Here is a 14,063-nt window from a genome sequence, read left to right on the forward strand (position 1 = left end):
ACAGAGATACTGTATCATTTAAAATCAGGAAAGGTATTTGTCAAGGTCGCATCCTTTCACCATACTTCCAGCATACCAGACTGTTTGCTAAGAAAACAATTAAAGAAACCAGACTATATGAAGCAAAATGTAGTATCTGGATTAGAGGAAGTTTTATTAATAACCTGCAATATGCAAATGACACTCTTGTTTGCTGAAAGCAATGTGAGCTTGAAGCATGTGCTGAAGAAGGTCAAAGACTGTAACCTTCCATCTGGATTAATCTCACTGTAAAAACATGAAAAATCCTCACATCTGGACCAATAAAGAACATCGTGATAAATGGAGAAAAGACTGAAGTTGTCAAGGATTTCATTTTACTTGGATCAACAATCAACATGCATGGAAGCCAAAAAATTCAAAATCCCAAATCCAAATCATACCGCCATTAAGGTTCTGAATCACAGTGACTCCACAAAGTACTCCTTAGAATTCGTGCAGAACGCCCCATAGGGTTTCTAAGGCTGCAGATCGTTACAGAAGCAGGCTGTCATGTCTTTTCCTTGTGTGGAATGGCTAGTGGGTTCCAACCCCTGACCTATCAGTTAGCAGCCCAGAGCTTAGCCCACTGTGCCACCTGCGCTGTTCGTGGAAGCAGCAGGTGAGAAACCAAAGTATGTATTGTATTGGATAAATCTGCTGTACAAGAACTAGTTAAAGAGATAAAAAGCAAATATGCTATTTTGAAGACTAATGGGTGGCTGTCCCAAGTCATAGTATTTTTCTGTCACCTCATATGGATGTAAAAGTTCAACAGTGAGTAAGGAAGATTGAAGCAGAATTTATCCCTCTGAATTATGTTGGTGGCAACGAATATTGAACATACCATAGACTTCAAGAAGTATGAACAAGTTCACCTAGAGAAAAGTCCAGGCAGAACACTTCTTAGAAGTGAGGATGTCAAGTGAAGTTGGAACTAGTCCCTAAAAAAGGTCACCATGTTTAGTAAAGGAGAAGGCCATAGAACAAGAGGAATACCTTCGCGGAGATTGGATGACACAATGGCTGCCACAAGGTGCTCACCTATAGCAATTGGGAGGATGGTGCAGGGCCAGGCAGTGTTGCATTCTGCTGTGCCTGGGGTCATTGTGAGTCAGAATCATAATGATAACAATCTCTGAATATTGATTAGGATCTGTTTTACATTTGTGAACAGGAATTTCATTAATATAAAAGGAAACAAACAAACCAAAAAAAACCCAGATTCCATCAAGTAAGTCTGACTTCTGGAGATCCCATAAGGGAAAGTAGAATCGCTCCCTAAGATTTCCGAGGCTGTAAATCTTTACAAGAGGAGACAGCCTCAGGTTTCTCCTGGCACAGCAGGGAGAAAATCCGAATGAATGTGTAGGAGTAAGTGCATGTGTGGTTTTTGTTCCAGAAATAAAAAATAGTACAAACTTAAAAATTACTAGCAAACAACTGTCAGGTACATGACTTCCCTAATCTTCTACAATATCCTGACCTACTATGATATCCATAAAAGATTATTTCAAAATAGAAACAAAGAATCATCTTCATGGGCAGGAATTGGCTAAAAAATTTACATATTTTGACGTTTAAGTACTACTTGGAGCTATTCTGGCTATATTATTGACAGTCCATCAAGTTGGTCCACATCTATGAAAGAAAACTTGGTTCTGAACAAAAGCAAACATCTATGTAGAATTTACCTAACTGATAGGTTGCAGATGTTGTCTGTAGCTATCTCCTCTTCTTTGCTATGATTTCTAATTATCTGACCTAAGCATAGGAGAATGATAACATTTATTCTAATACAAGAACTCTGAAAGCCTTCATTTTCTTTATCTCATATTAGCCTACCAAAATCTGAGACACGGTGTCCAATCTATTCCTGAATGAAGTGTTTTAACTGACATTAAAAAAAAGCCTACTTACTTCTAAGGAAAATACTCAAAATTTTCTAAGTTTTCTTTTTTCTATCAATTATCAAACAACAACACTGATGCTGAAAGGTTTTTTTATTTTAAAAAGAAGTATGTAATATAGAATATATTTCCAATAAAATATAATAACTCATGGAAAGATAAATAAGAAAATAATTTCTATAACTCCTGCTTTTAGTCTACCTTAGTCTACTGCTTTTTTAAAATCCCAAAATACAATTTCACAAACTTATGTTAAATAAACACAATTTAGAAACAAAGTAGAGTATGAGCATGTTGAAGTCAATGGATAACCATTCCTACAAATAGAACTGCCTCCCAGAGGCTCATAAACTGAAGGGATAGCTTCAGGCGCCTCTTCCGAGTGCCCTCACAAGGGTGCGAAGAAGATATAAAATCTACATTAGGCATTTAAAAGACTTGAAAATAATTTTAGGCTCTACTTGAAAAACTACTAAGTTGGAAAAGAGCTAAAGTGTTAGAAAAGAAAACAATGTGTACAAAGATAAAGTCTTTCTGTTCTTATAATCCAAATTTTCACAATGTGCTTGCTTTCAATGCTTTAATTTTTTTTACAAGAGAGTACTTATACTACTTAATTCCTTGTTCTGGATGAGATCGTTTCGAAGTGTATGATCCTAAATATATACTTTTAGCATCATATTAAAACATTAGTGTGACATTTTAGAACCTTAAAATATGTACCGACTATATAGAAACTCTGGTGGTACCGTGGTCAAGAGATTGGCTGCTACCCAAAGACTGGCGATTCAAACCCACAATAGCGCTGGGTGAGAGAGATATGGCAGGCAGCTCTCGTGGGGCCTTTCTCCTCTGTCCTATAATGTGGCTGTGAGCCAGAATTAGAATAATGGCAATGAGGACCCAAAATTTATTCCAAGTTAAAATAAAATAATTAAATATATATCTTCCAAGTTATTGGGAAAAATGCATTCACAAAGCACTAAAACATTGTTAGAGCAATGTATAAAAAAGATTATGTATCCCAAGTCATAGATCATGTGATATTGGACCATGCATACTATTATCTCATAAGAATTTTAAGATTAAAAGAATCGTTAAGTCTAAAGTTACTTTAGACTGAGGGAAAGGAACCTAAGGTTTACTATAGACCAAACGATGCAAATTATATGGCTGAAATGACAATATTTATACCTATCTGAAAAATACAATGTTCAGTCAGGCGACAGAAACTATACTTTCTAAATATACCTTGAAAATCTACTCACACTGCATGTATTTAAGACATTTTCTCTCAAAAGCTTTACCTCAAGATTCACAATAGAGCTCTCTGATAGACTTGTCTTATCCTTTAAAGAATGATGTGCTTTGAAAAGTAGATTCTCACTTGGAACAGAATTTATTACCCCAGTGAACTCCTGGGGGTTCAAATTTGCTAGGGCATTAACTCTTCATAGATCACTGTCCAAAGTATGTGGTTGGAAATTTTTGTGTGGGAGTAACTGCCAAGATAGCAAACTAGGCAAAGCAAAGACTCTCAAGAGTTTGCTAATGGATTTCCCAATTGGAATATCCACTTGGATAAGAAATATTTTGATATCCCAACTAGGACGCTTATTTGGGGCAAAATAGGGGTAATCTCTTGAAAGGAAAAAACTCAGAAATTTTTCATTTCATACCAGGTAAGGAAGAAGGTCAATTCCTGAAAGCAACTGAGAACAAATGAACACTTTCAGGAAAACCTTTCTTACCCTAAGTAGTTAAATTTTAGAACATTAATAGATGGATAAGTGTTTCCTTTTCATTTGTGCATGCATATGTTACTGAATAACACTCTGAGGTAAGTCCTAACCTCTAAGAAAGTCAAATGCATATACATTTTTTAAAATCTCTTGAAGAACATTTGACAACCATAGTAGGTGGATAAATTTTCCTAAAGAAATACATGGTTTAGTCAACAAAAAGGAATTTTTTAATGACCATAAGCTTAGTTCTACAAGTACATAGTTATCTTTCAGATATGCATGATTTAGATTTATTAAGATTATGTTCAAGCGCTATATGAACAAATGATGACGATGGCAAAGACTAGGCAGGGTTTTGTTTGCTGTACACAGGCTCACTGTGAGCTGGAATAGCTAGACAGTACCTAATAACAACAACATGGCAATAAATCATTGCCTGTGTGTTTGGGTCCCCCCATATAACACTAAAATTCATCTGTGGGGAAGTGTTTAGGGAAAAACTTGGCTTTTGGACTTGCCCTTGAATTTAAGGTAAAATACCAATCATCCCCAATAATGAATATTTCTGGTACATGGCAATGGAAATTTGGAATGGGACCGCTAATGCCATAATATCAACTTCTAACCAATTAGAAGGATTGCCTAATAAAGGAAAGGTGATAAAAATAGTTCCAATTCACACATGAATCTATAAGATTTATGTTTTATACAGTATCATGCCTTAATTCAATATTCAATAGTACATAAACTTTTCATTAGCTCAAAATACACCTTGTACTAAACATGTTGGACTATAGTTAATTTGTCTATAATTTTTATTTTGCCAAGTATTTATGTTGTTGGGGGGGGACCTGGTGAATTGAATTTTTTTATTATTTGTTATGATTTTAAAGTAAACTATGCTCCCAGACTTTAGAAAGCAAAATTTAAAGGGATTGGAGAAAAAAAAGATGCAAGTCCATGTAAAAGAGAAGTCAGTTCAACCAATGGGCACAAGAAGCTAGGAGCAGATTTTAGCTCAATGTAAAGAAAATCAAGGTCAAAGATAGAGATAGACAAATAGAATTAAATTCATATCATATTGCTGGTGGTACTCCAGCATACGCACATGACCACTTAGCAGGAAGAAAAGAAAGAAACGAAGGCTTTTTCAGGTCACATCATCCACTTTTATGTTAGACATATTCATGTGGTCTCATTTCATCACCATCGCAATCCTTTTAGAAATTTTGCAAGAAACTCCCGAAAGAGTTAGCAATTTCACATCAAATCTAATTCGATCTAGATTTGAATCATCTCTGCCAGAAATCAACGTCTAAATTATCTTCACACAACCAAGCAGATTTTCCATTTGCTTAAGTGTGTCAGCGTGAAAATGTTACTGGCTAATTAAGGTTAACTGTTGTGATCGTTCTTGGGTGCCATTGGGTCAACTCCAATCCCTCTTCACCCTGTGCACAACAGACAAAACACTGCACCGTGCTGCGCCAGCCTCACAATATTCTTATGGTTGAGTCCATTGTTGCTGCCACTGTGGTCAATCCATTTTGTCCAGAGATGTCTTCTTTGGCTTTACCAAACACGATGTCCTTTTCCAGGGACTGACCTCTCCTGACAAAATGTCCAGCGTTTGTAAGACAAAGTCTTGCCATCCTGCCTCTAAGGAGCCCTCCGGCCATGCTTTACCCAAGACAGATTTGTTTACGCTCTTGGCAGGCCATGATACTTTTATTATTCGATAGCACCATAATTCAAATGCATCCATTCTTCGTCAGTCTTCCTTATTCAGTGCCCAATTATCATGTGCATATAAGGCAATCAAAAATGCCAAGGTTTCAGTCAGGTGCATATTAGTCCTCAAAGAAACATCCTCAGTTGTAAACACTTTAAACTGGTCTTGGACAGCAGAGTTACCAGTTGCATGTGTCATTCGATCTCCTGACTAATGCTTCCGTGAATCTTGGTTGTGGATTCAAGCAAGACAAAACCCAAAAGACACGCTCAATCTTTCTCCATTCATCAGGATGTGAACTTTTGATCCAGTTGTGAGAATGTTGGTCTTCTTTACAGTCGGTTGTAATCCCTGCTGAAGACTGCAGCCTTTGACCCCCATCAGCAAGTGTTTCAAACCCTCCTCATTTTCAGCAAGCAAATTTGTGTTATCTACTTATCTCAAGTTGTTACTAAGTTTTCTTCTGATCCTGACGTCACCTTCTTCTTCATACAATCTAGTTTCTCTGATTATTTGCTCAGCATACAGATCGAATAAGCATGATAAGAGGAGACAACCCTGATACACGCCTTTCCTGATTGTAAACCATGCAGTGGTCCCTTGTTCTGTTCTCACGACTGCCTCTTGGTCCATGTACAGGTTCTGCACGAGCTTGATGTAGAGTTCTGGAATTCCAGTCCTTCTCCAGGCTATCCATAGTGTGTTGTGATCCACACAGACAACTGTCTTGACATGGTCAATAACACACAAGTAAACATCTTTCTGGTTTTCTGTGCTTTGAGCCAGATCCGTCTGACTTCAGCAATGATATCTATTGTTCCACATTCTCTTCTGAATCCAGTCTGCACCACTGGCAGTTCCCTGTCAATGCACTTTCAACTATTGTTAGATGATGTTCAGCAAAATTTTACTTGCATGTAATACTGATGATATTGCTCTCTAATTTGAGCACTCTGTTGGGTCACCTTTCTTTGGAATGGGCACTCATATGGATCTCTTCCAGTCCAGAAGCTGTCTTCCAAATTTCCTGGCAGAGCCAGCTGAGTGCTTCCAGTGCTTCATCAGCTTGTCGAAACATTTTGCTTGGTATTCCATCAGTTCCTGGAACCTTAGTTTTTGGTACCATTGGTTCTTGCTCATATGCTACCTCCTGACATGGTGGATAGTCAAGTAGGTCCGTTTGGTACAGGATAATCTTTCTATCTCTTTGGATGCTTCCTGCACCATTCAATATTTTCCCAAGAGACTCTTTTAATATTGCAACTCAAGGTTTGAATTTTTTTTCTCAGTTCTTTCCAGTTAAGATGTCCTCAGCATAGTCTTCTTTTTGGTTTTCTGAATCTGGGTCTTCAGCACGAAGCATTCCTTTCTCGCTGGAGTCTCCCACTTGACCTTGTATGACCGCTTGTTCTGAGGAGTGTTTAACTCCCTGGTGTTATCGTTCACCTTGGAGATCTGTCTTTTGTTTGGCTGAAGGTTGAGCCATGGAGGTGGGTTCAGTTCCAAGTTTGGTGTGTAAGGTCATAGACTCGAGGGTCCCAACAGTCTCTTTCAAACCAGAGAGCCTACTCTTTTTCATGACTTTGAGTTTCATTCGACATGTTTCTTCCACTCTCTCCAAGACTTCCAAATATCCCCTTTAGAGAGGTTGGTAGTGGTAACCAGGCACCATCTAAATCAGTGGTTCTCAACCTTCCTAATGCGGCGACCCTTTCATACAGTTCCTCATGTGATGGTGACCCCCAACCATAAAATTATTTTCATTGCTACTTCATAACTGTCATTTGCCACTGTTACGAATCAAGCAACCCCTGTAAAAGGGTTGTTAGACTCCCAAAGGAGCTGTGACCCACAGGTAGAGAACGTCTGATCTAGTTCTTCGGGTTTCAGGTTTCTGGAAGCTGAAGTTCATGCAAGCTTGGAAGCAGGGAAGGGAAAAGATACGCCAAGTCACATGAAGAACTCACAGAAACGGAAAGCAGAAGAGACAAGAACCTTCCCCCAGAGCTGTCAGACAGAGCCTTCGCCTAGAGTCTGCACCCTGGACTCAAACCTCTAGCCTCTGAAACTGTTAGAAAATATATTTCTTAGTTAAAGGTATTCACTTGTGATATTTCGGTTATAGCAACACTAGCTAAGACATCTGAATGCAGAAAATAACTTTATAAACAAATGAACTAGCGTTCATAAAAACGCATTAGAATAATTATCATTTTATAGTTAAAGACATTTTCAAAATAATAAAAGAAATCAGAACAATTGCTTCCAATCTTACCATTTTTTTCAAGTAGCTATAACAGGCCAAACATAATGGGATAAGAAGTCATTCATTTTACATGGGAAAATTAAAACAAACCATTTATACAGTGAGAAGGCATAACCTAAAAGTTCAAAATCATCTTTTATGATTAAAATTTTTGTAAGGAGGCAAAAATACATGAGGAAATATTAGTGCCTTTATGACTAGATGGGGTTTTCTGCTTGATGTTTTTAAATGTAAGAACCATAAGGAGAGACATGCACAAATGTTCTGCCCTTGGGTAACCCTACACCCTATGACACCTTGGGACCTCTCTTCTCTTTGTCCTCATTATCCTATCAGTAACATCTCTCAACAGCTGCTTGCAATAAAGGCTCCATGGCCCAAAGAGGTCAAGAGTGAGCTCCGAGGAGTAGAAAGGTCACTTATTTTATCACACAGGGAAAACTGAACACCAACATATGGTGACCCCGGAGCCCTGCACCAGGTGTTTAGTAGCCATCCAAAGAAAGAGGATAATGCACCTTTATTTCAGCCTTAGATCGTTTAATCCTGTTACTTGGATAATTCAAGTGTAGGAAATTCTAGAAAGGCAAAAACAAAACCCATCTAACAAAATATCTGGCCTAGCAACTTGGGTTTCAGAGTTATCCACCAATTAGAAAGGGTTAAGAAAAGATTTCATTGTTGTCCTTTTTTTTTTTTCTTTCTTAAATCTCAAGAAACAAGCCCAGGACAAACTATTAATTTTTGTGGATACACATGATTATGGGCCTATGATTCATGACTTGGAATTTAAGGAAAATTTTTAAACCAAATTAATTTCTTATCATGTAAATATCTGCTAAATACTCAAATAAGATTTCAGTGAGAAAAGAATTCCATACATTTTATTCTCCTAAACTCATATCAAGCCACATGGTAGAATATTTATATAACTTTAAAACCTTCAAGGAAAATTATTCCACAGTTTTTCCCAGTGTAACACTCCAATATTTAATAACTTGAAATTCTTCAAACTACCTAATCTACAACCTTCCAACCATAAAAATTAAAAGCACTATGTTGTTTCTAAAAATTTTTTAATGCTTTTGGTATGGACTGAGAGCAATTCATTACCAGCAATCAAACTATCATAGATGTTCCAAAGCCTGATTATCATTTCGAGGCCAACATTTAACTTTCTTTTGACAAGCTAATTGGACTCCATTTCTTTAAGCTTTGCTTACACATCCTTCGGAGTATTTCTCTATCAACTTAAAATTTTCTCATTGCTTGAAAAATTAGAAAACAATATAGAACACTGAGCTAATTTTTATTATCTATTATTAGTTACTTAATTTAGCTTCCAAAATTATGTGAGATCTTCTTTTTATATGCTCATCTATATTTCTATGACAACATACTGAGGTTTTGCAATGCTAATATCAAAACAATGAATTCCACTCTCTGCATAAACACCTCCACTCATCTCACCTCAGAGTTATGACCAAACCACCTCTGGTATTCCCACAGTAAGCCTATTTTTGCCTAGAATCAAGGGTACAACTTTAGTATTAAATATAAGGTATGTGTGGGGAATCAGTAAACGTACATTTATCGCTAAGACTCACTGTGATTCTGGTGCATCAATAAACTCTTATGATCGCATTCATGAAAAGTCCTTCAATTGTGTTCCAATGGGGGGTGGGGTGTTCCAATGTTCTTAAGAGGCAAACTTAGAATTCTTAATAGAAAGCAATAAGGTTCGGTCAGATTTGACCCCTTTCTCTCTTCCCTTTCTTTCACGTGGTGCTTGCTCTGAGTGCCTCAGCCACAATGACGTTCTCTGAGCACTGGCATACACCATCTCGGGGTCCCCAGCCCACCACTAAATAACTTTTTCTACACATTTATTCAGCAACTACGTATTGAGCCAGGCATACACTAATCATTTTATCAAAATCCATGGACAATTTGGGTAGAACCCGGGCCCTCATGGAGCTTACACATACCCATAACAATTTTCGTGCTTAACAAATATTTATTAAGCATGTGGCATGAACGAGGCACTGTCGCAGGGATGGGGGATTCAGCAGTAAATGAAACAGAAAACCCTTCTGCACAGATGGAAACTTGATACTAACAAGTAAGACAGCAGCCGCAAGATGAGGATGTAAAATAAACAGTTTGTTGAGAATTGATAAAGACATCGGACAGTGTAAGACATGACAAAATAATAATGATTTATAAGTTATCAAGGGTTCATGAGGGAGGGGGGAGCTGGGAGGGAGGGAAAAAATGAAGAGCTGATCCCAAGGGCTCAAGCAGGAAGCAAACGTTTTAAGCATGATGAGGGCAACTAATGTACAAATGTGTGTGGCACAGTGGATGGATGGATGGATGGATGGATGGATGGATGGATGGATGGATGGATGGATGGACGGACGGACGGATGGATGGATTGTGATGAGTTGTGCGAGCCCCCAATAAAATGATTTTTTTTTTAAAGAATTGATCAATGTTACGAAGAAAACTAAAGCGTATGTGTCAGGATGGAACTGCATTCCATTAGGGTGAGCAAGGCACCTGAGTTTTAAAAACCAACTACCAAGCCTTTCTTCAAAGGCAACTCAAGTGGACGTGAGCTAACAGGCTCCATTAGCAGCTGGCAACGTCAACCATGTGCACGACAACGTACACTACTGTGCTTTCATGCGCTGACTCTCAAGTCTATATGACAGCAATGGACTTCACAAATGACAGAAACACCCATGATTGCTCCTATAAAATTCAGATGATCTAGGGCCGAAATCCACCTGTGGCTGAGCTCTCGTCTCTTGTTTTGAAACCTAAACCAAACCAAACCAAACCGCAAAACATTGTTGTCAAAGTGAGTCTGACTCACGGTAGAGCACAGAACAGAACTGCTCCAGAGAGTTTTATGTGGGAGTAAATCGCCAGGTCTTTCTTGAGTGGTGCTAAACGGGGTTCAAACTTCCAACCTTCCAGTTACCAGCAAACTACAAAGCATTTGTGTCACCCTTGATGCAAAGGATATCTTTAATTTGTAAGGAACCACTACACATGTTAAAAAACAATTTTGAAACACAATTGAAAGCTACAGAATAAAGAAATGCACAGGCAAGTCTGAAACTGAGTACTGAATGAATCCGATCAGTTGCTTTTGGAAAGCAAGAGATCCTAGCGGCACTGTTTGGTACATACTGGAGGCTCAGTGGTTCGAACCCACTAGCACTCTGTAAGAGAAAGATGAGATTATCTGCTTCTAGAAAGATTTACATATGGTTTATATATGGCTACTCTCAATCTAGATGGGAGAAAGAGGAGGTTTTCTGCTCCCGTGGAGTCCTAATAGTGCCATTGGATAAAGGTTGGACTGATAACCACAAGGTGGTCAGTTCGAACCCACCAGTCACTCTGTGGAAGAAAAATGAGGTTGTCTATGTCCATAAAGATTTACAGCCTCTGACACCCTATATTGGGTTGCTCTCAGGCCACTTACTAGCAGTGGGATTTGTTTTGCTTTGGTTTGGTTTGGCTTTGGGAAATTAAAAGCTCAATTAAAACATTACTTGCAGCTTCTGTAGTACGTTACGTAGGCTTAGCCATGATTTATTTCCTAAGTATGTTTTTGTTACTATTGCTTTTCCAGCAAGTATAAGGAGACAGTGGAAGTGGAAACAATGACGAGACAATAGGTCTCAAGGAGCTTTATCTCAAGGAGCATCCTGTAAAAGAAAGCAAATGTTTAGAAAATGATGATGACTACATATATACAAATATGTTTGATACAATTGATGTGTAGATTGTTATAGGAGCTGTAAGAACTCCCGATAAAGTGATCTTGAAGAAGATGAAGACGAAGAAGAAGAAGAAGCATTTGGTTATAAAAATAAACTTTTCTTGGACATATTGATATGCTGTTTTATTTACAGGAAACCTCCAAAGCCCTTTAGAAATCTGCTAAAACAGCTGGTAGATTTATTTTTTAGATGATCCAGTATCAATATTGTTTTGCATACTGTTTATCTATTCTGGCATCTTGTCTCAAAAGGGCTTTAAATCTCCATCTAAGATTTAAAAACCCCACTCAAGCCCAAGATTCAGGGTCTCAGACACAAGATGACGTAAAGAACATTTATAACATTTCAAATAGTTTCAAGACTAAGTTTGGGGAAGCTCCCCTCCTGATCATTTCTTTCTCCCCCAAGTTTCAGGACAAAATAGGGAGCTCTGAAAAGGAGTATTAGAAACAAATATTCATGACATAAACGGAATTAAAAAGTGTTTCCTGAAATAAAGTACATCTGCTATCTTTCTTTTATTTCATTGTCATACTGGGTAGAAAACAGAACTGACAGATTTAAACCATCTGTTGAGAGGATAACATCCTGCAATTTTAGCTTCCTCTTCTGACAATACTATTAGATTATGGTTTTTTATTAATATCTCAGAAAAAAAGGCACTATGTAACTCTCTGAAACTAGAAATCATTTCTTTTAAAAAGGAAGTCGCGGTCACCTAGTCCGCTCTGACGCACAGGGACTCTAGGACAGGAGCGAACTTCTCCTCTGGCCTGTTGAGTTTGGAATTCCACCGCAACAGACAGCCTCGTCTCTCTCCTGCAAAGTGACTAACGACTTCCAACTGCTAAGCCACCCCCTTAGCAGGGCTCCTCGAAATCACTGTACAGTGTACCACATGGTACTACTATGTCATTTTGTGTACGGTTCCGTTTTAGAACTGGGAATCATGAAACGCTGATGATCGGTGCAGTTACCATAGATCACTCTGTTATTCAAAATTCTCCGTGGCACATGAGACCTACTAGTTGAAAGAGGAATCATTTCATGGGGCTCCACGGCAGGAGCAACTTCCCTCTCAAAAGCTGCAGAGTCAACCACGAAGGAGGTCACTCAGCACGCTACCCCAGGCAGCAATCTAAAGTAGGGGCTGGTTTGTTTTTCCCTTCTAATACCAGTTGAAGCGTGCCTGGACACTACCTCTAAGGTCACTTACAGCTATCTAGAGTGGTCATTGGAATCGATTAAAACCTGTGGGACTTACCAGACAACATTTGGTGTGGGTTTGAGTGCTGCCCATTGTGCAAACACAATTTTGGATGAGCAAGTTTAAGAGGTGGGAATAATTATAAAAACCCTTATGACGCAAGAAAGTTTGTTAGCAATAGCAAGCTTAAATTTGCTTTCTAAAAGCGTTTTCATATAGTATGGAAGTCCAGAGAAACCATCATTGGCTGAAAATCAAAATGAAAGGTGTTTGTGATCAAATATATAAGAACATATAGTGTTGCAAAATGCTCTATCTGTGCCCAAGTTTTAAAAACATAGCGCATAAGAAATAAAACCTAGAAGAACAGGGGAAACATACATGGAAACATAAAATTTCTTAATTACTATTTAATCTCATTTCATATCAACACAACTAAAATGAATAAAATATAGACAGAGAGAATAGATAAAAGCCAGCATGTTTATTAATTTATTCAAGAAATAAAAAATTAATCCAGAAATCCTGTAAAAACCAATACCATAAGTTACCTGATATGGACATTTATAGATAAGTGAAAACCCAACTTCCAATACAACTAAAATGTAGGTGAACAGTTTCACTTGCTAACCAAGAAATAATAGACCATAGGTAAGAAGAAGTTGACAGAGAAGTCTCTAATCTCATGTGATCATGAATTTCAACTGACAAGACACTAAAATTTGACTAAATGTTTCTGAATGAAAAAGAAATTGAGGGGGAAGAGAAAGGTAGGATTATAACCCTATAGAAAAAGACTAGAAGCCAATACCTTACAGGAAAACAAGAAAAACCAACACTAGACTCAGTGCTCTGGATCTAAAGGTAGTTGAACACAATCTTCAAATCTAGCCCAAAGAAGGTTCTGCCATCGCCTACTGAGCATAATACTCTATTTGTCACCCAAGGGAAATTTAAGATATCACTTTCTTCTGTTCTTTACCCAAGAGAAACAATTGGTAGTGTATACTGCATATATTGTTTAGTTTTAACTACCTTAAAACATAATTCTTTATCTTGTTATTATTTGTAAAGGCACATAAAACACTATTTGCATAAAAGTGGGGACCAAGCTTTCAAACCTATGCCTTAAATCTGAATATTCTTTTACAACCTGATATTTTTAATCTTATATTTTTAATTCAGCATGCTTATGTAAACATCCTACTATCAACATGTCTCTGTACTAAACACAGCTTTCTCTATGAAGCCTAAGACTAGCTTTATGCATTTTCTTTTATAGCCAAATTTGATGAGTCAATTATGATGCCGACTTAAAAAATGGCATTTTTTTCTTGTTTTACTATTTGGGTAAATGTCATCTTGTCCCCACTCAATCATTGTGT

General features: G+C 37.7%; 1 protein-coding gene across 3 annotated transcripts in view; it reads right to left on the bottom strand.

Moving 5' to 3' along the window:
- Positions 1 to 14,063, bottom strand: part of ADAMTS6 (ADAM metallopeptidase with thrombospondin type 1 motif 6) — a 308,640-nt gene that overhangs the window by 124,948 nt on the left and 169,629 nt on the right. The gene's annotated exons all lie outside the window — the stretch shown is intronic.

This window comes from Tenrec ecaudatus, chromosome 2 (genome assembly GCF_050624435.1).
Source record: "Tenrec ecaudatus isolate mTenEca1 chromosome 2, mTenEca1.hap1, whole genome shotgun sequence".
Classification (NCBI taxonomy): domain Eukaryota; kingdom Metazoa; phylum Chordata; class Mammalia; order Afrosoricida; family Tenrecidae; genus Tenrec; species Tenrec ecaudatus.